The sequence below is a fragment of the Hesperophylax consimilis genome, chromosome 19 (genome assembly GCF_061612785.1).
Source record: "Hesperophylax consimilis isolate HC1 chromosome 19, BYU_Hcon_1.0, whole genome shotgun sequence".
Taxonomy (NCBI): domain Eukaryota; kingdom Metazoa; phylum Arthropoda; class Insecta; order Trichoptera; family Limnephilidae; genus Hesperophylax; species Hesperophylax consimilis.
The window spans coordinates 16,595,891-16,621,671 of NC_142854.1; the positions used below are offsets into that span (position 1 = coordinate 16,595,891).

At 35.0% G+C, this 25,781-nt stretch overlaps 1 protein-coding gene across 6 annotated transcripts in view; it reads left to right on the forward strand.

Moving 5' to 3' along the window:
* The window catches only part of raskol (Ras GTPase-activating protein raskol), a 442,218-nt gene that overhangs the window by 290,432 nt on the left and 126,005 nt on the right, over nucleotides 1-25,781 (forward strand). The window contains exon 1 of one of the 6 annotated variants that reach the window (XM_089643505.1): nucleotides 15,702-15,996. The exons of 3 other annotated variants lie outside the window; for them this stretch is intronic. The gene's annotated coding sequence lies outside the window, so the exon portion shown is untranslated. Of the gene's footprint in view, nucleotides 1-15,701; nucleotides 15,997-25,781 lie in introns of those variants that run through there. 2 more of the 6 variants (XM_089643504.1, XM_089643506.1) reach the window with 2 other exon arrangements.

Genomic DNA, 25,781 nt, shown 5'->3' on the forward strand with positions numbered 1-25,781 from the left:
TGAGTTAAAGTCCTTCTCCCTGCCCCACGGGTCCAAGCCACCCCAGTCCCCGGGTCTGTGGGACCCGCGGAGTTTCAGGAGACATCATGAGATATCTCTCAACACCCACGGCAGCGACACTGGTAAGATTCTTGAGACATCGAATTACCGTTTTGTTAACCTTCATCATTCATAAATATTTAAAAACCAGCACAGTATAGTACGGAATAAGTAAATTAAATTTGTAGGAAAGGATTATGAATTCAAAAAAATTATACAAAACAAAAGATTATATAAAACGAAAAGTTTACAAAACAGAACATTTATAGCCATGGAGAGAGGTTGTAGATATAAATCGAATCACAATATAAATATAAACAATAGAGACGTAACATTATTTACAAACTATCAGAGAAATATTCTTTTATGGACCTCTTGTATTTGGTAAGTTCGCAACTGAAAATATCCACCTTGGATAATACGCTATTGCAATTATTGCATAGTCTGTTCAGGCAAGACTTCTGCTTAGAGTACCTTTTGCATTGATCCACCCTGAACAGGACACAAGAGCGTGTTGAACGCGCAGGTACATTGAATTGAATCTTATTTAGCAACTCCGGGCTAAATAAGCATGATGCAAACTCCAGATGACTTCGTACATAATGATATCGATACTATTAAAAAGTTTTGTGTTTCTTATGATGGAGCCTAACATTTTAGCAGCTTTATTTGTGATTTGATGTTTAATTTTGCCTCAATACAGTCTTTTCTATATTCACTTCACAGGTAAATTACTTAAGTACAAGGAATCCCAACTGCTCCCAATCGTCAGACTATGGCATCCCCAATTTGGGTATGTTATGAGGCTGAAGGTAGTGGAGAGAGGAAGGATATGAGAAAGAGAAGGGCGGGGTGTACCTGGCTATTCAGATTTGTTCACCAAACACTGCTAAAGCCATTTCAAGCAACGTTTCAATTCTGAATAGCGGTCTTACAACATGGTAATACTTAGAGTATCTTCTCTGGAACGTGCCGCAAGACAATAAATTAAGGTTAAACGCAACGCTCGTTGTATTCTACGTGTTCACAGATGGCGTTAATTAATTAATTTTGTTTAAATACGATTTTGCAAGGTATTGCTTTACAGTATTAAGACAAATTATTTGTTTGCGCCCTCATATACGCAATATGAATATGAATAAATAGTTTGGTCCATATAAAAACTCAATTCTATCGAGAAAGGCATACAACTACAATATTGGATTTAATCATCGGTAAAATAGTGTATTTGTGTGCCTTTCTCGAAAGAATTAAGTCTTTAAACGAACAAAACTATTGATTCATATTGCGTATATACGGGCGCAAACAAATAATTTGTCTTAATACTGTAAAGCAATACCTTGCAAAAGCGTATTTAAACAAAATTATTTAATTAACGCCATCTGTGAACACGTAGAATACAACGAGCGTTGCGTTTAACCTTAATCAAATAAAATTTACTTGCGCACGCCGGGATTTAAACCCGCGACCTCCGTCTTGCTAGTCGAGAGCTTTACCCCTTGGCCCCGGAGGCCGTCAAAATGCCAATCAGCGCCATTTTTTTCAATTGAATGTTGCCGATTCGTTTCAGCTTTTGATCAGCGGAAAAGCGTAACTTTCGTGTTATAATGCTTGTCAGTTGATCCCAATTTCATAGACAGAACTGGTAAAAAAAAAACGCAAATGGCACTGGTTTGAATTTCTGTAAAACACCCTTGTCTTAAATACAATATATATTTATTTCACTGTACACTTTTGGCCACCTATCGTCGAGTAGAATTACTAATAATCAAGCCAGGGCGCAAACCTCTTGCATTATCATGCCAACATCGAACAATAGATGGCGGTAATGTCCATGTTTGTTCTGATGAATTAAAATTCCTTGCAACATACAAACATTTCCGAGTTACTAATTTATAACCTGACAATATTTGAAAAACTCTTGCAACGTCATTATAAGCTCAAGATGTTGCTTGTGTAATGATGGAGGACTTAAATCCACGAAACCTGGGTAACCTGGTAATCGGTATTATAAGATATAATTGTATTTTTTACATGTGACCAGTGTTTCAAAAATACTCAAAGGTAACGGCTTTGTCATTTGTAATTTTATATGGCTTCCTCGTTTGTTGCGGTTTGAATTTAAATTTAAAAATTCGAGAACGAATTTCGTACCGGACGTTCTCCCGGCTACGTGTTCGAAATTCAAAAATTTAAACTGCAGCTTTGGAACATTAATCGGCAAGCTTTCACGCGCGCTTTATAAAATTAAATATTTATTTCACGTATTTCGGAAGTAAAGTGTTTCGTTAGCCGTAAATTACTTTGTACAGTGGGTTGCCATATTAATAGGGACACCTATGGAAAATGTGGTTTTCACACTTTGTGTTCATAAAACAAATATGTTTATAATTTTAGGTGCGGTTATTATTATTTATTAACAAGGACATTGAATTTTGAAAATTATGTACACCGTATTTGTCCTTAATCTGCGTATATATATTTTTTTTTATTATTTTTAAACGTTATTGAACAAAAAGTTAATATTTCGTAATTTCGCCTTTAGCCGCAATAACAGCTTATACACGCCGTGGTATACTATCAATGCACAATTTTGCAGTAATCTTTAGTTCAGGAGAATGATGCCACACCCGGATGAGGGTTTCGATGAGCTGCTGCTTCGTTGTGACCACCTCCTTGGCAATCTACCTCTTGGTGAGCTCCTACAGTTTTTCAATAGGGTTCATGTTAAGGGAATTCCCCGGCAAAGGTAAAACCGGCACATTTTTTTCAGCCAGGAGTGCAGTGACAGTCCTGGCTTTATGACAGGGTGCGGAGTTGTGCATATAAACGTATTCCTGATCACCAGGGAACCATTCTCCGACTTGAGGCAGTAATCGATTTTCCAGTATTTGTCTGTACTGATCCTGCCTCATAGTCCCTTGTACGATATGGAGGCGCCCCATCCCTTTGGAAGAGATGACTGACCACACCATGATACTGGTAGGGTGTTTTATCGTCTCTACAAGGCAGTCCGGATGAAATTTCTCTCCTGGGCGTCGTCGGACGAACGATGATTTATCCAACAAAATTTGGAATATGGACTCGTCAGAGAAGCACACCTAAAAAAGGCCATAATCAAACTAATGGAATTTTTTTTAAGTTTGATAACCACAAAATTGTTAATTACCATACTCCAGTTCTCTATAGTCATGTTTTGGTGTGCGTTGGCCCATTCCAGTAGTTTTTTCCTCATATCTACTGTGAGGCGAGGTTTTTTAGCTGGCCGATGGCCAATGAGGTTCTCCTCAGCCAATCTCCTCTGGACTCTCCTTTGGGAGACTTCGATATCATCTTCTTTGATCATCAAGGTCAGACGAGCCACACTCTTTTTGCGGTTTTGGAGACAGACGTCTTTGATTTTGCGGTCAGTACGAGGTGTAGTGATTCGTTTTCTGCCACATTTCCCATTGTGATTCAATTCAAGGGGCAGGTTTTGATTGATTTTCTAATTTATCCTGTTAACTACAGACTTTAAAATACCTGTAATGGTTGCTATTTCCCTTTGGGAATGTTGAGTGTTTAACAATAGTGTCTTCACTTCCGCACATTTTCTTGGGGACGTGTCTGAAGACCTAGCCATACTGAAAAAACAGAACATTGGACTCAATATGGAAAAACTATTCACTGAAATAAGATATGAAAAAAAAAATTACAAAATTAATAGATAATTAATAATTACGTACATTTTTGTACAGCTAAACTGTTAAAACTCTTAAATATAATTATTATGTATATTTATTTACCAGAACTTCAATCACGAATTTTCACAAAAATGCTGGCCACATGGAAAAAACCTTAAATTTTCGAGGGATGTGGCACTTTGCGAGTGTTGCCACTTCTTAAAAGTATCAGTGGTGATACCAGCAAAAAAAATAACAAAGGAATGGCCATCATATCCAAGTTATTTAGAAGTAGAGACAACGTAAACATAAAAATCAGGAAATATTGGAACTGTCCCTATTAATATGGCAACCCACTGTATCTACAACATTAGTTCTATGTTCCTATAGACATAGAAAAAAGAACGCCATAGATGTATTTTTATGGCCAAAATGGTCGCAATACCATATAAAGTACATAACTTATAAGAAATATCCGTTTATATCGGTTTTGGATTTGGAAAATGTTCTTTAATAAATAGAATAGCATTGCTGCATTTTGGTGTTTAGATTTTTGTCGGAACCGAATCATTATATTCTCCTCTTTTGTTCATTTATCTTAGCTTTAGCGTTCTTAATTTTTACCACTACGCCAAACATCAGCCTTGCGTTCGTTACAGTTCTGCTCATAGTTAACGCGGTTATCAATTTTTACCACACTTACGCCTCAAACATACTATAACCGTCAAAAGTTTGCTATTCTCTGTATAGTATATTGCTTAGAACAACACTGAGATAAAAGACAAATTATAATAAATAATGATGTCATTCAAGAAGAAGATAATACTTATAAATCTAAACGAAACGTGAAACAGAATAAGACACATAAAATAAAAAAGATTACGGTTACAACTAGGAATCAAAACCAGGATCTCTTGTTTTTCTGGGACAGGCGTCTTAAACCACTCGACCATCGGGACCTGTTTATTAAGCGTCATATTTATCGATCTCATATTTCAAAAGAATTAACAATATCACCTTGCAACTAATTTTTACAGCTACCTTTTTTTTGTTATCTTTTTATTTTCTGTGTCTTGTTCTGTTTCATGTTTAGTTTAGATTTGTTAGTATTATCTTCTTCTACAATGATATATTATATACAGCGCCCTTGAGGTGATTTTTCACAAAAACGGCGCTCTACAAATTATCCAATTATTATTATTATTATTGTATAACCTTCAAAATAAGTTAAAAGAAAAAAATCCTAAATAATTGTATGTTTTTATTTCTAAAAATTCGGTTCTCAAGACTCGATCAAAAAACGTCGTTTCGAATTCTGATCGTTTGATCGTTTCCTATGAGTCTACCGCCACCTGCCTTAAGGGCACTTTACACGATGCTAGTCCTGTTTCCATATCGGTCGTATTTTCATATGGATTCGTGATGAAAAAAAAGGACTTGTTCTAGTTTACAGTTTAAGACGACGGGCATCATTTGACATCTGTCATTGTTTTAAGTAACTATTTTATGCGGAGATGTCGCATGTTTATTTCGTTTAGCATTTAAAATACGTATTGATAAACAAGACTATAATGTGTGTTTATTACTGATTGTTTGGTATTGTGTATTTTTTGATGATTCGTTGACGGCAATTGCAAAGACGAATGACAGATTATGCTTTCTTGTGATCCATAGTTATTTTTAAGGTGATGAATTTTGTGACGATGTAGTAGTGTCCCAAAATAGTATTTCTTCTCTGATTGAAACTATCTGTATGAAATTCAAATTTTTTATTGAGTATGAAGAATATAATAATGCCCACTTTATTGCTTAACCATAAGTTTAACATAAGGTTACACATTACGCTATAAGCATCATGGCTTGGCCTATTTCAGCATATCTATTTTTATACTGCATATCGCCATACACTACCAATGAATGTGCTGATAAATACGTAAATTTACAGCAGTTAAATACGAAATAAATTTCGATACTATCCAATTAGGATTTGGCATTCTTACTTTAGTTAGAACCTGGGCAGAAAGGTTCAAACCCCAGTCAATTTATTTTTGTTTTGTATTTTACGGTTTAATTTTTTTACTTATATAATTTCAGTGGTCGAATAGACAATCTTCATGTCATAGATTGTCAATTTGACTGTCCTAAAACTGGAATAACTAGTTAGTCAAAGTATTTTCTTTGAAAGAACCCTCCACACAGCATCCCCAAAGATAACGATTGATAAGATTGACGATTGATTTTATTAATTAATTTCATTCATTTAACACATTTATCCAGCTAACAATAAAAACACCCTAATATAATAGATCTTCCTTCTTCTTCTGGCGATATTAAGATTAGATTGTTAATATTAATTTTAGTTGTAAGTTGCTAAATATGTCAATACTCGTATATATGTCGTTAAGATAGTAGTTATATGCCTTAGTTGTAAGTCACTAGATATAAGCCTTAGAGATAAGTCAGTAGTTCTAGTATTAACTATTTAAGAAATATATTTATACAGCGCCCTTGAGGTGATTTCTCACGAAAACGACGCTATATAAATTATTATTATTATTAACATAGGTCCCGGGGGAAATTATTTTCCTCAGGGCCTCCTGTGTGGAGCTACTAAAATTCTAAATAAAATAAAACCAATCGTGATTTACGAAAATAATGATTTTGTAAAGCAAAGATTGTACTGTATATTATCTCCATAATATTCCAGTAATATTCAATTTTCCAGTTATGTCCTAAATCATGTATCTAATTTTCGTTAATAAACAATTAGTTAATGTTAATCTCAAGTGACCTACCAGGTAAGTATAATACTGTATATAATCTCCATATATAGTTAGTAATAAGTAATAACATAGATCATTGTAGAAATGTATTATATATTTGTACAGCGTCCTTGAGGTGATTTTGCACAAAAACGGCGCTACACAAATCTTCAAAATATTATATTATTATCATTATTTTTCATATGGATCCCAAAATATTTTTCATATGCGGCATCGATATGAAAAAAAGCATCGTGTAAAACGTCTATTATGCCGGGCGTCGAACCTTTTCCTTCTGCCGATCATTCCCTACCGTGTCTCCCATCTGTCACTCTTCTACCACAGTATTTACCGAACATATACCCAATCTCCCCAGTCTCCTCATGGCAGTGCAGGAATGTCTCTCCAGTCGAGATTAGAAGACCCGTCCGTCTGTGTATCAGATGAGATCATGGGGAGATTTTCAAAAGCATCCTCGATCATTTTTTTATGTACGTTCTCTCATCAGGGTATCCAGTACGGTCGAGCGAAAAGATAATGTCGATAAATTGTCGTCTCCTAAAAACAACGGTTCACATCGATTAAATTAAGAACAGTTGTGAACTTTTGTTTGTTCGTTAGCGATCTGCAGTCATACGCGCTAATTATGACAAGTTGCTGATATTATTGATAAAACCTTTATCTGTTGACCGTACTAGATATCTTAATCTCACATAATTAGCTGTAATCATAGATAATACAAACAAATTAAGGCGAAGTTTAACGCTAAATCACAATTTTGATATAACGAATTGGTGTACATTATGAATACCAAAAAATATGCTCTAGATAAATTGAAGGTTTTACTATTGTTTCGCTTGAGTAGAATATAAATAAAATAATTAATTACTCAATAAAAAATGTAAATGTAAACTACCAAAAATATTTTCAATAGAAATCATAGACATATGAATATTAGTAGACCTGCCCTAAGTGATTAAAAGCGTATTATCCCCACTCCCCATACCGGTTCCATTGAGCCGGCTGGGCTCGCGTACGGCCTCAAGTGATATTTGAAAACGTGACGTCATCATTCTTGTGCGAACTATGGTCGAGGCATCATCGGTTCATTTTACGAAATAACACGGCAAAATGTTTACTTGTACTATGAAAACTGGTAAAAATAGATGCGAAAAAAGAGAATAAACCCAATTGTCGTATTACATTCCATATATAAGCATTATTTTATTTTATTTTAAGCATATTCACGTCGCATAATATGAATCAGTTGTTACTATACATCGAGAAACGTCTGGACGCGAAACACAAAGCTGGTTGGTTGCTGGGAAGTAATTTATGAACATTTATAAAAGTGTCTTAACTAAATACTCCGAAACTAACTACGACTCTGAATATAGAAGCTGCCTTACTTTGCCGAATTTGGACTTCGCAAATTTGTTCATAACGTGGCGAGTAATTTGCGCTCCCATGTAAAAATGTCTATTCATTCAAAGCAGATTTTACTTTTAAGAAGTAAATGGTGATATTATAATGCGAGATGCCTATTTACTGTCAGATTGATTTATTGACGAATCACAGTCATCTTCACTCCCTTCGTTCTTCAACAGTTGATTTTACCCCTCGCCTTTATCTTCTCGTCTATTAATTCCTATGTCTGTGATAGAAATGTATGAACGCGTAAAGGAAACAACTTAAAAAAATACAGTATTATAGCTAAGATTATCTGTGACAGTTTTACTTGATAAACTTTTTTGCTTTCTTATAAAATTATTTACAAATTAAAAACCAGTTTTGTGCTTGAAATCGAACGTTTCTAGACTCCGTTTGTCAAGCCATGTTAATGCCTATTACCTACAATATAAGGTGTACTGAGAATATACATATTGTTGCCTTGTAGCTTCCTCTTAGTAGCATATCAGGTGGAGAAATGAGATCCTTAAGGTGTATGTGTAGTAAAACCACATATTATGATCGTGTGAGAAAAACAAGGCTGTTTTAAGCGTAATAATTAAATAACTAACTAACCATCACGCCGTTTCTCCGCAGGGTTAGGCAGAGAGGACGGACCGCCAAACAACTCGGTCTTGGCACACACTCCTTGTCTCATTCACATTCATACATCTTCCCATACATACTCTTCTATTATTCTGACTTGGCTCGACTCGAGTATCTGATTCACTTGATCGTGTCTTCCTCGGGCGTCCCCGACTTCTGCTACCATTCGCATTTATATTTATATGTTTACTAGTCCGTTGATTTAAGATAGATGTTTGATTTTGTGATTCGTTCCTCTTAGACATTTCACTGTCAGATAGTCGATGCCTTTTATAGTGGATTTTTATCCGAACAATAAACTCGATTCTTAGAGCATTGGGAATTTTCAGGATGATTTATTGAATTCTTTTCGATTTGCTTTCGAGTATTTACAGGGGATTTCTGTACAAAACGTTTACCGACTTTCGTTTTGCTGTCTTGTTAGAAAAGGTTAGTTTTTATCAAATGAATACTACCCATTTACAGATTTCGCAGCGAATAATGATGCGAACACAATACAGTTTTACTTTGGTATTTTGATATCAACCTTATAAGTTTCGAATACGAAACAGTACAAAAATAGTAAAATATCATAATTATAGGTTTAACAACAAACAAACAAGAAGAAACAAAAAAAGGAACAGACAGGGATATGCACATAAGCACAGAGCCAAGGTAGGAATTTAGAAGAAGGTACTTACCTACTAATGCATTGATAAAAATAGATTATGCTCGATTATAAATACAGAGGATAGAAAAAGAAAAAAAGGAGAGAGAAAGAAACAAAACAAAGTACAACACGACAAGAATTACGTATTTTCGTTTTTATGTTTAAAAAAATATTCTTTTAAGGCCGTACTTTGAATTTTTGGATTATGCTGGCTTTTTTATACATATCTGGAAGAGAGTTATAGAGTGTCTAGGCAATATAGTCAAGAGATTTTATTTTTCTTGTATTTTAAATAAACTTTAAACTTTTCGAATAATTGAAAGAACTTTTGGTAATATTCTAGAATTACGCTTCACAAATACGCACAATATTGAAATAATAACGCTTGGTTTCAACTGAGCCCGTCGTCCCACGGGTCAGTAAGCAATCGACATAAACCGAATGCTGCAAGACCCTGCACAGAAAATTAAGTTCGCTTTAGTAAGGTAACGATCTGCAGCGCAGTTTGATGTGGAACTTTTCTGCGCAGGGTCTTAACAGGGACGACAGGTTTAATTTACAACAAGCAACAACTATTTACGTCGGTGGAGAAGGTAAAAATGCATTAATGTTCCATTCTTTTTCAATCAATTTTCAATATTTCTCGTATTGACAGTTTCGATGCTAAGTTTTTTCATGTTATTATGACGTGACATTTGCCTTCCCCTATTCATAGTATCAATTTAGTAATGATATGAAGACATTACCTACCCTACATCAACTTAATTTGTTCTTGTAATACCTGCCATTAATGTTCCTCCCTCTATTTCGCCTTGTGTTACCAGACCAGTTTAGTGTTACTAATGCACCTGCCTTGTTCTGGGTCCCGGTAACATCAAAACCACCTGCTTTATTTTGAACATACATCCCGCATAATGCCTTTGGTACGCGACCCTAAATTGATGATGATTTAAAAAATGTATATCAAGTTGCACTATACATGTAGATTGGTGGTCGCGTGTTATGCTTTTGAGACTGAAGAGATAAAACGATATTGGCGTGTTGTGTGCCAGAAGTAAAGTTAAATTTCCCATAATTCTAGTGAAATTCAATCTTTTTTGGTTCTAAATTAGATCTGATAATCAAATTCACTGGCCCGTCGTTGAGTCTTATTATTAAATTGGCGATATCAGTTTTCTTTGTCTACGATGTCGTCAGTATATCGTTTGTACAGGGTTTTCCAATAAGAGGAGTTATTTTGAATAGCCCGCTATTTCGGTAGATGTTACTTTTGAAGCTGTCATTTTTTGACATTTGACAAGTAGAAACTACGCCATTAAGAAAAATGGAACGATACAAGCTTCAACAACGCATTGAAATTATTAAAATTCACTTGAGTGAATCAAATGCAAATCATCTTGAGTGATGAGGCCCATTTCCACCTCGGTGGCTTCGTCAACAAGCAAAATTGTCGCATCTGGGGCTCAGAAAACACATTCAGTATAATAGAAATAGAGCGCGTGCTAAATGGGTTAGAATCGAAAAAAAAAACCTGTAAAAAAACTTTATATTTATAATTAAAAAAAAATCAAAAGGTACCAAGTCAGTGGCACATCGTTTCTCCAATCAAATCTATGTGAAAGGCATTTCTGGTATATATTATCTATTCAGAGATAAAGCCCATTCGTTCCCAAGATAAACTTGTTTACCTAAATTTTTTTAAATAAATACAATTCACAAATCCTACAATTTAAATATCTGTGATTTTCTACGGATCTTTGCTAGTACGTAATAATTTCGACGTCTACAAAATATATGAAATGCTTCAGTTTTGCCATCGGACGGCATTTTTGTTTTCAGATACTGATTAATTTACCGATTTTCGGTAATTTTTGGGACATCGATAAAACAACTGTTGTCGACAACTTAATTTATCCTTTCAATGTTGCTTCTTTATCGATATGACCATGCCAGGCTGCCACATCAATTGACAAGTACAAATGAATTGCCGACGGTCCTCACACTAAACGTATCCTGTGAATGAAATGAAATTTATATCATCACACGCTGTCTTAGCTTACCTGATAATTTATATCTTCGGAAGATCTTGACTTTTTCCGCCATCCGCCTAACAAGTAACACGACAGGTGCGGCATTGCGTAACAGGTGGTATCCGCTGAACGTGAAGATGATATACGAGACCGTCTCGAAACGTAGAGGCAACAACCAACTCATAAAAAAACCTTCTCAAATTTCGCAACGCAATCATAACATGCATCCTCGATCAGTGATTTTGTGGTTACCTTTTTTAATGTAAATATTGCACAAAAGTACCAACTACCAACTTTCTTGTCGTGTCTCCAATTTGGGGTATCTTTAGAGGCTGGAGGGAGTTTGAATTGGGAGATGTGGAGAGTACACACAACGTACACCAGTTATTTATTTATTTGTGTTATTTTTAATCGGTACATCGTTACCTGTCTTAATTCAATTATTATACGTGCACGGCTTACTGTTTAGATTCTTACACGGCCGTTCAACGTTGGTGTAGTAAAGCCGGCCTCGAGCCTGGTTTAAGACCGTTTTAACCAAACTAACTCCATGGTAGTAAGTTTTTACTGTGCTGATCTTACGCACCGCGTAATATTTACACCACGTTATTTAGTAAGGCTGATATTATTTAAAAAAAATCTTTTTCTAGTATAAATCAATAACATATTTTCGTAATTTAAGTTTAAATTTTTTTATATTTTTCTTCTGGTAATTTACCAAATATCATCATTTCTTTTCCATTCTGACGTGTGTGTTTGTGTTTGTGATGCTTTTTTTTAATTAATCGATAATGACCTTCAAACTTAAATATCTGTATATTTTTTATTCTTGTAGTTAGTTTTAATGGTGTAAATATTTTTAGTTTAATTTAATTTAATAAGTCGTATAAAACCAATCTCAAAAAGACTACGGTTTTTTTCTACCAGTGCTGCATTTTGTATGGATGTCGAAACGTTTTTTATTCATAAATTTACCCGCTTTTAACATTGAAGACCGCTATATTATTATCTCGTCACTAATGTTATTGTATTGAACCAAAGTGAAAAAATACATCCATGACCACACCTGATAAACCATTTACCGGTGTTTAAAAACCTGCGTTACTACATTGAGAAAAATCCATTGTAGACCATAGATATATTAATGACGTAGACTGGCTGTGAATCAGAATTAACAGATTCAGTCGTACCATCCAAACGGCGTGTTTTATTCGGTTTTAAATGACGATTTATAAATTAATTTAATAATTAACGTATTGGGGATAGTCTCTCTGGCTCTAAAAAATTTGCGACCAGTTGGGACTCTTGTGCGGTATTCACAAAAAAGATTGGTTTCAGAATCCCATTGTAGACTGCTAGCCAAGCTTCCTTAATATTCAACATGTTGATAGCAGGAAGTATATTTTTCATCATCGCAATTCAAATATATAGTTAACTTGGGCAGGTACCTATTTAATAATTCATTAATATTCCCTAATATGGTAACTTACCTGGCAACATAAAAAAAGGGTTCCTGCCTTCCACAGTTCATTCCTACCAACCTACCCATAATAGGTAACACCTGCATCACGTTTTTGCTTCTCGGGTGCAGAGAAGGGCCGAGCGTTCATATTATTAGTATTCCAATTTTGAATTCAAATTTGGTGTTGGGCGATTAATAATGCAGTGTTTTTGTTTTGTCTCGGGTGTTGTTTACACAAAAAATTAACAACTTCAGCAGAAAACGGGGTAAAAAGATTTTTAAAATTTAAAACACGAGTTAAACACGTTTAATTCCCATGGGTCACTTGGGTTTTTTTATACATTTTTCCATGAACAATGTAGTTAAAATTTTAGTTTCTTGTATGCTGTGTTTTTTTTTCATTTTGTCATAAACAATGCTTTATGGGTGGTGCGCTAAAAATATGTTATTACTTACGACACAAAAAAGTGGTGCCATCTCAGCGCGACAAATAGATGTATTGTGTCTTCGGGTATTTAACGAAACAAAACTTGTTTTGTTGAAGCATTGTTTTTTATTTTATTTTTTATGAGAACACCGCTCAAGAGTCCCAACTGCTCCCAAACGTCTGAAGCCAGAGAGACTCTCCACAATACGTAAGAGGATTCCCATCTGAAGGCTGAGCTCTAAAGATTGCATTTATTTTGTTAAGATAGGAGAAACGTTCAATTGGACCACCCGGATGGTGATTTGGCAGATTTGTGACCAGATCTCAGCCAGGTACCTTCTAACCCCATTTTCCCTTTTTTAATATAGCAGACGAGTCCCAACTGCTCAAAATCGTCTGAAGCCAGTGAGACTATGGCAACCCCATTTAGGGTATGTTGTGAAGCTGAAGGTGGCAGGGAGGGGGAGAGAGGAAGGTGGGGGGTGCACCTGGCTATTCAGATCTGGTCACCAAACACGGCTAACGCCATTTAAAACAACCGACAAATTTCGACCAGGGCCATAATGAGAGTATGTTATACCATTTAATGCTTGATTCGAATCCTCAGTTTTGCCAACAATTAAATAAACAGCTTTAGCTATGCTCTTATCTTTCTGTCACGATCAATAAAATGTGTATTGATTACGAGAGCCATTTGCCATAAGCTTGACAAAACAAAGTATCTAAACACATTGAGGCAGTGGCATGCACAGAGTTTTAAATCCGGGTAGGAAGCAGCGGGTAAGATTGAAAAATACAATGTTGTTGCTGAAAAAAAAATCATTTTTTTGTTAATCAATCTTCTTACAAACACGAACACATCACTAGGAAAACCTGTGCTGGGGTGTTCGCGTGTTTATTACGCCGTCATAAATAAAAACACAGCATCTTCCTTCAGATTCTCAAGGATTCTCAGTATTGTATACATGTTAGGTTAATAGCATTTAAATTTCAAAGACCCAACGTCTTAACAATTTAGTTAAAAGAAAAGGACACCACATGCAGTTAGACAAAAAGAGAATAAAACAAAACAAAGTAGATGATAAAACGCAAGTATTTTAAAACATACCAAATAATAATCTATTTAATAAAACTAAAAACATGTATATGCTAATTAAATTGTGTTACACTTAGTTTCTACTTTTGACACGTTATAGTAGGGCGGTCAGTGGGGAGCGCGCGGCGCTGCAATTCGCAGCAGGAACTTCGCGCGTATTTATGAAAGTATACATTGATTTTGTGCAATGATTTTATAAATATATTTTTATCTGGGTAATGTATGGTTGACAGTGCTCATGTATCCATATGGAATGTACGCCTCTGTGATTGAGATATGTAATACCTGAATGCCCTAATGTTATTATCTCGACACTTCACGAATCGTACTTGTTGATATCTATGATTATTTAACTTTATCTGTGAAAGTTTTCTGATAAGAAATTTCCTGATTCACGATTTATGTGAACGTTTATAATTAATCAATATATTTTTTATCGCATTCCAACAAGATTATGCCGGGCGTACGGCTTGGCTATATAAGGGGGCATTTCTTAGCGATATCGGTAAGATAAACAACTTAGCTGCCGAAGATTGCTTATCGATGTCCTGAGCACGAGCGTCGATCGATAAATTAATCAATATCGGGGAAAGAAAGCTTTACGATGGCAACACTGACACGTTTTCGCGAACGGGTTCGATAAACTATCGATATTTAGTGGATGTCAACTGTCATGTTTCTTTATTTCGAATAATAACCAACAATTCAAAGATTTCGAGAGTCGAAATAATATTCAATATTCAGAAATTATGTTCGTTATCTGATGCAACAAAATCTCTCGAACAGGAAGCTTTGGCGTCATAAAATTTGCATAAATTTATCTGCCTATCTATTTCTAGATAAACGCGAATATTTTTAGATCATATAATCGTTTTCAACGCGAGTTGTGAAGGTTTGAAATTTCCATATAACATCCATATGAAATTCTTTACCATATAATTTATCGACTTGTAAATGTTATAAATTTATTTTAAATCGAGGATAACATCCTAACCTACATTAAAATAAATAATAAAACAATTCAATTAAAAAATAAACAAATGAAAGGTGACCGTCATCGCCATGGTGACCGCTGTTCCGTCCCTTTCCCTCTTCATTCTGAATGTCCATTCCTTGTCCCTTTTACGCGCGCATTCTTTACTATATAAAAATCCAGACAACAATCACATCTTAAATAAATAATAGGGCAACATTAAATGCACTGAGTAAAAAATCCAACCAAATCTAAGCCAGAATTTTGAATAAAACGCTCTTTTTAACAAAGTGTCTATTTACTAACAGAAAATTTAGTCCTTTTCTAGACCGGTCAACATTCTGCATGACGTATCGCTATCTCGTTTTAAGTGTATCGCACGATCTCTCTACGTCTCGTTCGCTCTAGTTGCGTATCACATAAGCGCGTCTCCACCAATGTTTCGTTTTCTTGTTTGCTTTAAGTTGTACGCTTTTTGTTCAGCGTTCGTTCGTTTTCGTAAATTTTCGTTAGTGAATTTTCGAACACCGTCGGTGTAAGCGCTCGCCATTTTTCATTGAAATAACGTGATGTTTTGAACCTTTGACAGCTATTTCGCTGCAAAACTCGTGTAAAAGTTGTGTGTACTGTAATAAGTTATAATTACAAACGTATTAGCATATATTTCGTGATATTTAAAGATTTTCAAAGTGAAGAGGCACGTAAGCGAAGTTTTTAGTTTTGTTTGGCCACTTCAAACGAAACAAAGTTTTTGTTTTTTAAGTTTGTGGTTTTTTGTTTTGTGATCTCAAAGTGAAGCCATTTTTGGAATGTTTTTGGTTTTTTACTGGTTGAAGTAAGTGTAAGATTTTTTAAAGTTTGTGCCGATCAATATGTTTGTAATTTTTATGAATTATTTGTTTTTGCAAGAGGCAACGTTAAACGATAAACATGTTTGATGTCATATTTTTGATTCAGTCGTATATAAAATGTTTTATAAGCTTCTCTAATTTGATTTCCTATTATTTTAGTCGGACATTTGACCAACAATGAATTGGGCACGGTATTACTCCATAGAGTGGTCTAAATACTGTCAGTATCCCCCTTGTGAAAAACCACCATTTAGAATCGAAACATTACTTGAAACGTTTTTAGCCGTCTTTGTTGACAAGATCTGAATAGCCAGGTACTTCTTAACCTTCATCTTCGCATCTCCTTCCTTTCTCCCACTTCTAAAGTTGGGAGAAGTTGAGACATAAAGATTGTGGACATTCTCTGTCCACGCTGAGAAACAGCGTGATGGTTAGTTGAGTAGTTATTTTCAATTTAACAATAATATTGTTTTAATTCTGCTCGATTGATCTATCAACAAAACTCAACTTACTTTCGTTGGCTTGTACCTATTTGAAAGTAGGTAGGTACTTGGATACATTTTTTTTACTATGAACCGTTTTTTACCTTGTAACAACTGTGAATACAACTACTTTGTTACACTTTCGACTAAAACTTGTTTTTCATAACCCTGGCGGTGCCGAACTACGAACAATGTTTTAAATGTATATTATTTTTTACGTCTTGTCGGTGAGCTGTGATAGAATCAAATAAGTTTGGCGGGAAAGGAATTAATCGTGATTTTTATATTGATAAAGGGGGTGACAGATTACGCTATAAGCTCATCGTTTCGTATAACTTCGTATTGGTCGCCATACAATTCCATACAATGTCACACCTGAAATATGACGTGTTATAAGTGTGGGCGTGGCGACGATAATGCGCTGTCATTTGCTAGCCAGGCGATATTTTAAAATTATACCCTCACCCTACGGCAGGAGAGAGGGGTCAGAACAATTTACGGAGCGCCGTAACTACGTGGCTGACATCTGTCAAGGTGACATCCCATACAAATAAATGATATTCCGCGGCAGTTCCCCAATTGATCTGACCCGGTCTCGTACGGAAGATTGTAGATTGACGTCAGACGGCTGCCTACGTAAACATTAAAAATACTAATACATTGACTATGTCGAATTGATATATTAACTTATAAATTGGCAGTCCGAATGTATATTTTGACACTAAAACGGGAGTTAGTCAATTAGTTCATGAGGTCATAAATGACCTCATGAACTAATTGAAACTCAATGAGGAACTTTGGTTTCACGTGGTTGGTGCGGAATCTAAGTCTATGGATCGTGTATACGATTTCTTTCAATTCTAAGAGCTTAGTTAGTTCACCTCCATTAATTAATAAGCCAGTTATTTTGCGTAACGAACGACACCATCCAAAAATTTGTGCATATTGACAGCTTATCTGACACGTTGCAGGCCGCGATAAAAGCAGCGGCTTTTGTCTACCGGCTGTCAGAATCACATTCTGACCGTGCTTGCAAATGTCACGAATTGACCATAGATAACTGAATTCATCCATATCGCTTTATCGATCTACACCCAGATACGCTTGCTGATAGAGATAGATCCCTAGATCTTTACATTTGATTTTCCTATCTTAACGTCCGTCATACACGCCCATAATAATACATATTTTAGATTGGTACCTGTCTGTCTATCTCATATTGGCAACAATACCGCTATTAGCTTATCTTACAGATAAGGTACCATCGGACGAATGGTGATCGCTTTCATTAGCTAACAAACAGTTGGTAGACTAGAGGATCTGGGTTTGATCCCAGTTGCGACAGTAACCTTTTTTATTTTCTGATTCATATTTTCATTGGAGTTGTCAACATTAACTTCTTCAATGATTAAATATAATTAAAACAAGGTTAAGCTTCAATAAGTGATCCTTAATAAATTAATATTATATATTATAAAAGTAAGTATTTATTATCGGATGGGGCAGTGCAAATAAAAATATACTAAATCCACTAATTAAAACTCAAAAAGCCATAATGACAATTATACTGAACGTTCCTGTAAGAACTAGCACTGACGAAATCTTCACCAATCTTAACACATTGTTTGCGGGAGACGCTTAAAAGCGTCATTGGCGTACTGTTGGTAGAGAGCGGGAGACGCTTAACCCTTTCCTTACCAGAGTTCTTCTGGAGGAACACGAAGAAAAAACATTTATTTCTCTTGATTTTACGAACCAAATAGCCCCGTATTTTGCATATCGCTTGAAGAAGATATTGTTTATAAGGAATAGAACAAATGTCGTACTGGAAACACATAATATTACTGTTATTACGAATTAAAAACGCGTGTTTTGCAGCTTTTAACGGTTTGACATTTCTCGGATTTCAACATTATTTTAAAGGTAAGAAATCGCATATTTTTGTTGAAAATAATTATTATATTGTATATACATGTCTAATCTGATATGTAAATATGATTTTCATTCAAAAACATTGGTTTTTCATTTTGTTTTCGGTAATAACATTCATGTTCCTGAGCTGGCACTTTGGTCGTTCGTGGATGTTTTTCATAGAAATCTTTCTTTGGCCTTTAATATTGTTTTACTTGTTTTTATTTGATTCTTTCAAGATATATTAATTTATTTTATTATTTTCCGGTAGATTTTAACTTATTTTATTCATTTTTATAGATGGAGCATCGTGGTTTGACACATGAGGAGATCGCCGTGATGCTGGAAGGAGATATTTCCGACGTGGAGTTGGAGTTGGAAGATGGAGATGAAGAGGGCTGGTCGGTTGAATATTTCCAGGATGCTGCAGAGGAAACCAATGTGGAGGCATTGAGCCAAGCTCTTGGAATGGATGTGGAAGTCCATGTTAGTACTTTTGTCATTATTTCTTATTGTTATATTACAGCGATTATTGCGTTTGAAGTAGATTTAAATATGAACAAATTTGGGTTTTAAATGAAACCATAAAGTATATATTAATTATAGACTTTGGAAGAGAGGCAGCAGCCAGTGGAAGACGAGCTAGAGTCCTGCACCGTGCCTCAAGGACAGCCCAGTGAAGCCTCAGCTTCCCATGGACGGAGAACCGATCTACGGTGGATCAAGAAAGATGTCGATCATGTAGACTCCTACTGTGATGTTACTTTCTCAAAACCACCACTGGTTATGTCTGCTCTACAATATTTTTTATGTTTCATAGATGAAAATATTATAAAAAATATTGTTGAGCAGACAAATTTGTATTCGCTCAGGATAATAGCACCAGCGTCAACACCACATCATGATGGGTATCCTTAAGTATCCGGCATTCCACCTTTACTGGGCCAATGATACGAGGCTCTCTCTCATCGTTGATGTCATGCCTAGAAATCGTTTCACTGAGTTACGCTGGTGTCTTCATTTAAATCACAATAGCTCGTTGATTCCAAGAGGACAAGAGGGTTACGACAAATTATTTCAAATAAGGCCGATGGTAAATGCCCTCCTTGAAAATATGGCCAAGATCGAACCTGAGGAATTCAATTCTGTAGACGAGCTCATGATACCGTTCAAAGGGAGAAGTAATTTGAAACAATATATTAAAAACAAGCCACACAAGTGGGGCATCAAAATCTTATCCCGAGCGGGAGTCAGTGGGCTCGTCTTTGATTTTGAAATTTACACGGGCAAAAGCACGAATGTCGGTGTGTGTCTCCAAAGAGAAAGAAATTGTTTTGTTTTATTTCACCACTAATATTTTTTGTTCTATTTGTTTTTCTAACGTTAATTTAGGTTAATGGTCCGTTTTTAAAAAAAAATGTATATTTTGATTTTTTCTTTTTTAATAAAATTATTTTGGCATAATATTAAATTGCAATTTAATATGCTTGCCTTTACAGATTAATTGAATTGATTTTTGTGTATTTATTTTCTGTTTAAACAATTAAAAACACTTTAAAAGTGTGTATGCTCCTTGTACTACCCGTTCTTTGACTTACACCCCCTAAGCCCCAATGTTCTTCCTCAGGAACATGAAATATTTCGAAAACCGTGTGGAAAAAAAAAATTTTTTTTTTTGTAAAAATATTGAAAAAAATCACAGAACTCAAAAATGTAGACAAACATTTTTTTCGTTGGCTGGAAAAAGTCTGGTATTGAAAGGGTTAAAAGCGTTTTTCGTATTTGTACACTATTGGTAAAGCGCGGGAGACGCCAAAATGCGTTGTAGGTACACTTAGAGTAACAATATATTACGAGTGACGTATGATGTTATATACTTTCTTGAATGTGCATAAAATGACTAAATAGACAATACGACAAAAGTGCAGTTTTTTCAATTTTTTTAATTTAAACCTATATATCGTAATTGTTTCTTCAAAAATATAAAAATTTGTGACCAGATCATAATAAAAAATTTCGAATAAGGTAAAATACTGAAAATTTTATTTAAATTTGATCAATAGTTCAGAAGTTATAGCTATTTTACATGAAACAGAATTTTGCGCGCGAACATGATAAAAATTGCCCGCTTTACGGCGTAGATTGATTAAAAAACCCCCCGCAAACATTGTGTTAACATCATCTCAATTAAACAACTATATTCCAAAACTATACTCATTTACATTCATAAGTACAAAACCCAAGAAATAACAACAAATACGCACAATAGAAACACTAGATCTCATGGTCAAAAACTTATCCAACAAATAACTACTAATACAACTTTTGGGCAAAAAAGCTTCTTATATCATAGTATTAAACTCTACAATAAAATACCACTCTCACTCAAAAACATCAACATTATAACATTTAAATCTCAAATAAAAAGCTGGATACTTAATATAGGGAGATTTGAAATAGAAAATATACTGATAGCAAACACAGGCTAAAACAGAATCAACTGAACTATACCAAAAAACACTATCTTACTTATTTTAAAATTATTTAAAAAAAAAAAATATATATACTACATGATAAATGTTCATAATTAAATTCATATGTAACTTTGTTGTAATATTAATTTTCTTGTAATAAAATTATACATAATAAAATTATACATAAATGAAATCCTCAGCACGGGAGATCCCAGTGAGGATATCATTATATTATCTATTTGTTACAACAACAAAAAAAAGATAATAAAACCCTTAAAAAAAAAAGTGCACAATGTGCGTGCCGCTAAAACTCAGAAACGAGTCCCGGTACGATCAAGGGAGTTATTTGGTGTGGTAGCCCTCTATCACCCATCTATGAAGAAGTTTCCCGTTTTTACCTGAAGGGCGTACTTTTGAAGATATAAGAGAAATATTCGAGAGTATTCCACAACATTCTGGAATGTTCGGGAATATCCTGAACGTTCGGGAACATCCCAGATCATAATGAAGTTAAAACGGGATTACAGGCCGTTTCCTGATAAACTTTTAGTAAATTCGCAATCGTGACAATACATTGGTGTTTCTAAATAGCATAAAACAAAGTCACTATTCGCGTCTGTCAGTCAGTGCGCTTAGTTCTTCTAAATTATGAAGGTTTTTATATATAAATATAATACATTGATATTATATTTATTATATGTATAGAAAAGTGTAGCAACGCCGGGTATACGTCCGAGGCCTTACTGCCTTAATGGGATTTATGCATAGACATATGAATATTAGTAGACCTGCCCTAAGTGATTAAAAGCGTATTATCCCCACTCCCCATACCGGTTCCATTGGAGCCGGCTGGGCTCGCGTATGGCTTCCCGTGAATCTTGAGAATGTGACGTCATCATTCTTGTTCGAACTAGCTTCGAGCTATGGTCGAGGCATTTTATGAAATAACACGGCAAAATAGTGGCTTGTGATATAAAAAACTTGTAAAAATAGATGTGAAAAAGAGAATAAACCCAATTGCCGTCTTACATTCCATATGTAAGCATCATTTTAAGCTTATTCATGTCGTATAATATGAATCAGTTGTACAAACATATACTATCACATCGAGCCAACATTGGTCGAATGTAGCGATTCTCAAGTGTGCGCATCGTTGTTACTGGGAAGTAAATTATGAACACTTATAAAAGTGTCTTCACTAAATACGTAAACAAAATATTCGACTCTGAAAATAGAAGAATTTTTTTTTTGCCGAATTTGGACTTCTCAAATTTGTTCATAACGTGGCGAGTAATTTGCGCTCCCATGTAAAAATGTCTATTCATTCAAAAGCAGATTTAACTTTTAGGAACTAAACGGTGATATTATAATGCGAGATGCCTATATACTGTCAGATTGATTTATTGACGAATCACAGTCAGCTTTACCGCCTTCGTTCTTCAACAGTTGATTTTACCCCTCACCTTTAATTTCTAGTATATATATTCATATGTCTGTGGATTTATGCATGAAAATATTTCAATTCAATTAATTTAACCATTTTTAGTACGACGTGTGAGCTATGCACTACGTAGTAATTTAAAATCATTTGTTATTGGTTTGAAAATTTGGTCGCCTAGAAATGTTTCAGATGCTTTAATTAAATACTGCGAGTAGAATACATCTTGGCCTTTGAAACAATCGAGTAATTTTTAGATAAGTCTTTTTATAAGCCCAGAAAAAAATAATGTATAGACCTATGCAAACTGCTTTAAAGTTCAAAATCTCCTACTTACGAACCCATTTTCGGTTATAATTTTATTGTATTATATTGATTTTGTTGGCCATGTTTTTTTCTTGCCTAAATCCAAACAGCTGGTTGGTGTTAAGCGGGAATTTAAGCCTTATCGCTATCTACGTAAATAGTGTTATTGATTGGAGCTCAATTTAAAATATTACACGACGTAGTGCATCGCCTTAAAGAAAAACGTGTTGTAAATCGGTAGAAATTGAGAATGCGGGGGCTTCGGTACCTAGTTCTCCCAATCACAAAGTCATACACCTAAATTTAATGTATTTGCCATTACTTTTACGGTGGTATTCCCATGGCGGAATATTAATCTAGATACTGAAATAACAAAATGCATTATTTCGGATGACTGATGATAACGAAAAGATACCGGACAACCATATGCATATTCTTTATATAGTAATAGGTACCCACAGTTGTCTCACTTCCATGTCGTCTTCTCTGGACGTTCGATACAGTAAACATTTCTTAGGAAGAGCAAATTGCAACTGTCGAGTAGATCGATTCAACAGAACAGATTCGTGCCGTATCAATTTGCATGCAAAATCCCCAGTAGGCAAGTGGCCTCTGTCTGTAGCCCAAGGGTTCTCAAAGTTTGGTCGAGCCCAATTATTTTGTGATAATTATTTGACTAAATAAATAATATCCGTAATTTGTTTTTGCTATACTTGGACTATTGATGTTCAAAGTTTTGAAAAACTAAACAAAATTCAATTCATTTCACTGTTTTTTTTTATTCTAGAGAAAAATTAAGACCCATGTTCACTCCTACCTCTCCTCAAAAAGACCCTCCACGCAGCATCCACAAAGATGACGTAGGCTTTGAGGGAAAATTATGTCTTTCTCAAGGCCTCCTGCTTGGAGTAATGTAAAAAATTGATGTTGAAAAACTTTTCCATGCAGATTTAAAACGTTCCATTTAAGGTTTGCCGCCGAAACGTCGTTTTCGTTTTTGTTGACGAATATGAATTTGTTGACGTCAATGGCCAACGTCGGTGACAGCCGTCTTACCAGCCAGTAGCGTTATCTACGTCATAATTACGTAGCCAGTTCAAACCGTTTCGGAATGTGCGGTTTTAGATCGTTCTTAAATCAATATTTATAAATGAAAATTTTAAAATACATTTTTAGTATTCACGAAAACTTTAAATCTTCCTCACATTTTTAACGGTACCTGTTTGTTTATAGTTTGTAAATCTTATGAGATTCCTGTTTTAATAATTCTAACCCCATGAAACAAATGGTAAAAAGTAGATCCCAGTCTCAAAAATGTTGGGAACCTTTGCTTGTTGCCTATCTAGGTCCTAGTTGTTAGATGCTACTCGGAATCTAAGAATTGGATATGATTGCTAAATGAGTGGGTCGTGCGACATTGTTCGTCGCAACAAACTAAAAATGCTTTCTCGTACACGGAGAGAAATGAGAATTGCTTTAATTTACTAAGAATCTCTTCAAATTATTGGTTATCCGGTAAAAAACGGGATTGCAGGCCTAACGAATGAATTCTCAGGTTTCCTGATAAACTTTTAATAGATTACGCCAAATGCACGTGTGCTTGCCTTGAAAGTATATCATGACGAAATGCAAAAATATCCGGATTTTCATGAACACGTGTTCTGACATGATAATATATTCGTAATTTAATGCACAATAATTAGAATTTACACTTTTTTCTGACCTTTGATCAAAACTGGCGTCTAGTATGAAAGAGACGGCATGATAGATAATAATTACAATAGTGTATTATCCAAGGTTGATATTTTCAGTTGCGAATGTACCAAATACAAGAGGTCCATAAAAGAATATTTCTATGATGGTTTGTGAATGATGTTATGTCTCTATTGTTTATATCTCTATTATGATTTGATTTATATCTACAACCTCTCTCCATGCCTATAAATTATTTGTTTTGTATAATTTTTTTAATTCATATTCCCTTCTCACAAATTTAAACTGTCGATTTCCCGAAAATTAATAAATATATAAAAAGAGAAGACTTTTTAATGTGAACGGTTTTCCAATATCTCATCTTCATCACGTGACTACATTCGAAGAAATTCTTAGATTAATTGTGCAAATGTACGTTTAACCTCAAGCGAAGAAGAAAAAATACAGAAGTCTATTTTAGAGATGTAAACATTTTCTTTTGATTTTATGAACAATTTGGCAGTTTCGTAAATCAATGTTCTTCGCACGTCAACGGGACTTCTAAGTAAGATACTTATATACATATTGAAATTTTCATGGCGGTATATTTGATGTCAGAACATTCTGCCCTGATGATGGACAGCGTACCGCCGTCCGAAATTTTGGTTAAAAAAGGAGGAACCCGAAAATAATAACTCAAATAATTAATTACGATAATAATCATAGTTTTAATATCTAGCCCTTTTTTTACAACACCACCCCCAACACAACAACAACCTTTTACAGAAAGTAAAGAAAAATCGTCTGAAATTTCGACACACTTTCGAAATAATTAATCAATTCAGTTTTATTGGGATCGCTCATCCACAAAGTTGATGTCGGTTAAGAAATGTCGTCAGTCGCGCATCGTCCAAGAATAACTAATTATAATTACCCAGGTTAAGTGATGTTCAAGATGTTTAGATCTCATTTTTATTGTCTTTGATGTTGTGAGGGTTTGATGTCTTTCAATGGTTGTTTAGTCTTAAATCTTGCCAATTCGAATTCTGCTTTTGTCATTGCTTGAGGATCGTTACTCCCACTCCAATTTCCCTGGTGATACACTGATCCACTCCTCGCGGTCTTGCACTGCATGGACAACCAAGAACTTCGTTCCAGACTCCTGTAATATGTGATCACTAATGTAATGTGTAATTTCTGAGATTCCTCTACCTGAGGGAGTATGGCTACTACCCGTGGCTCTATCCTACTGACTTTCTCGTGGGCATGATGCTCGGTATGAACCACCTACGGGTCAGAAGAGATGTGCATATTGTATCACACTACTTCAAACTGATTCGTGGATGGTTTGAAAATCCAACTATCATGGAGAGTATTAGTCTCTATGTTCCTGATGGTTATCTCCGTCACCGACAGCATAGTCTGTTTTATCTCCCAGCCTGCAGGACTAACTTGCCAATGGTCATGCCGGT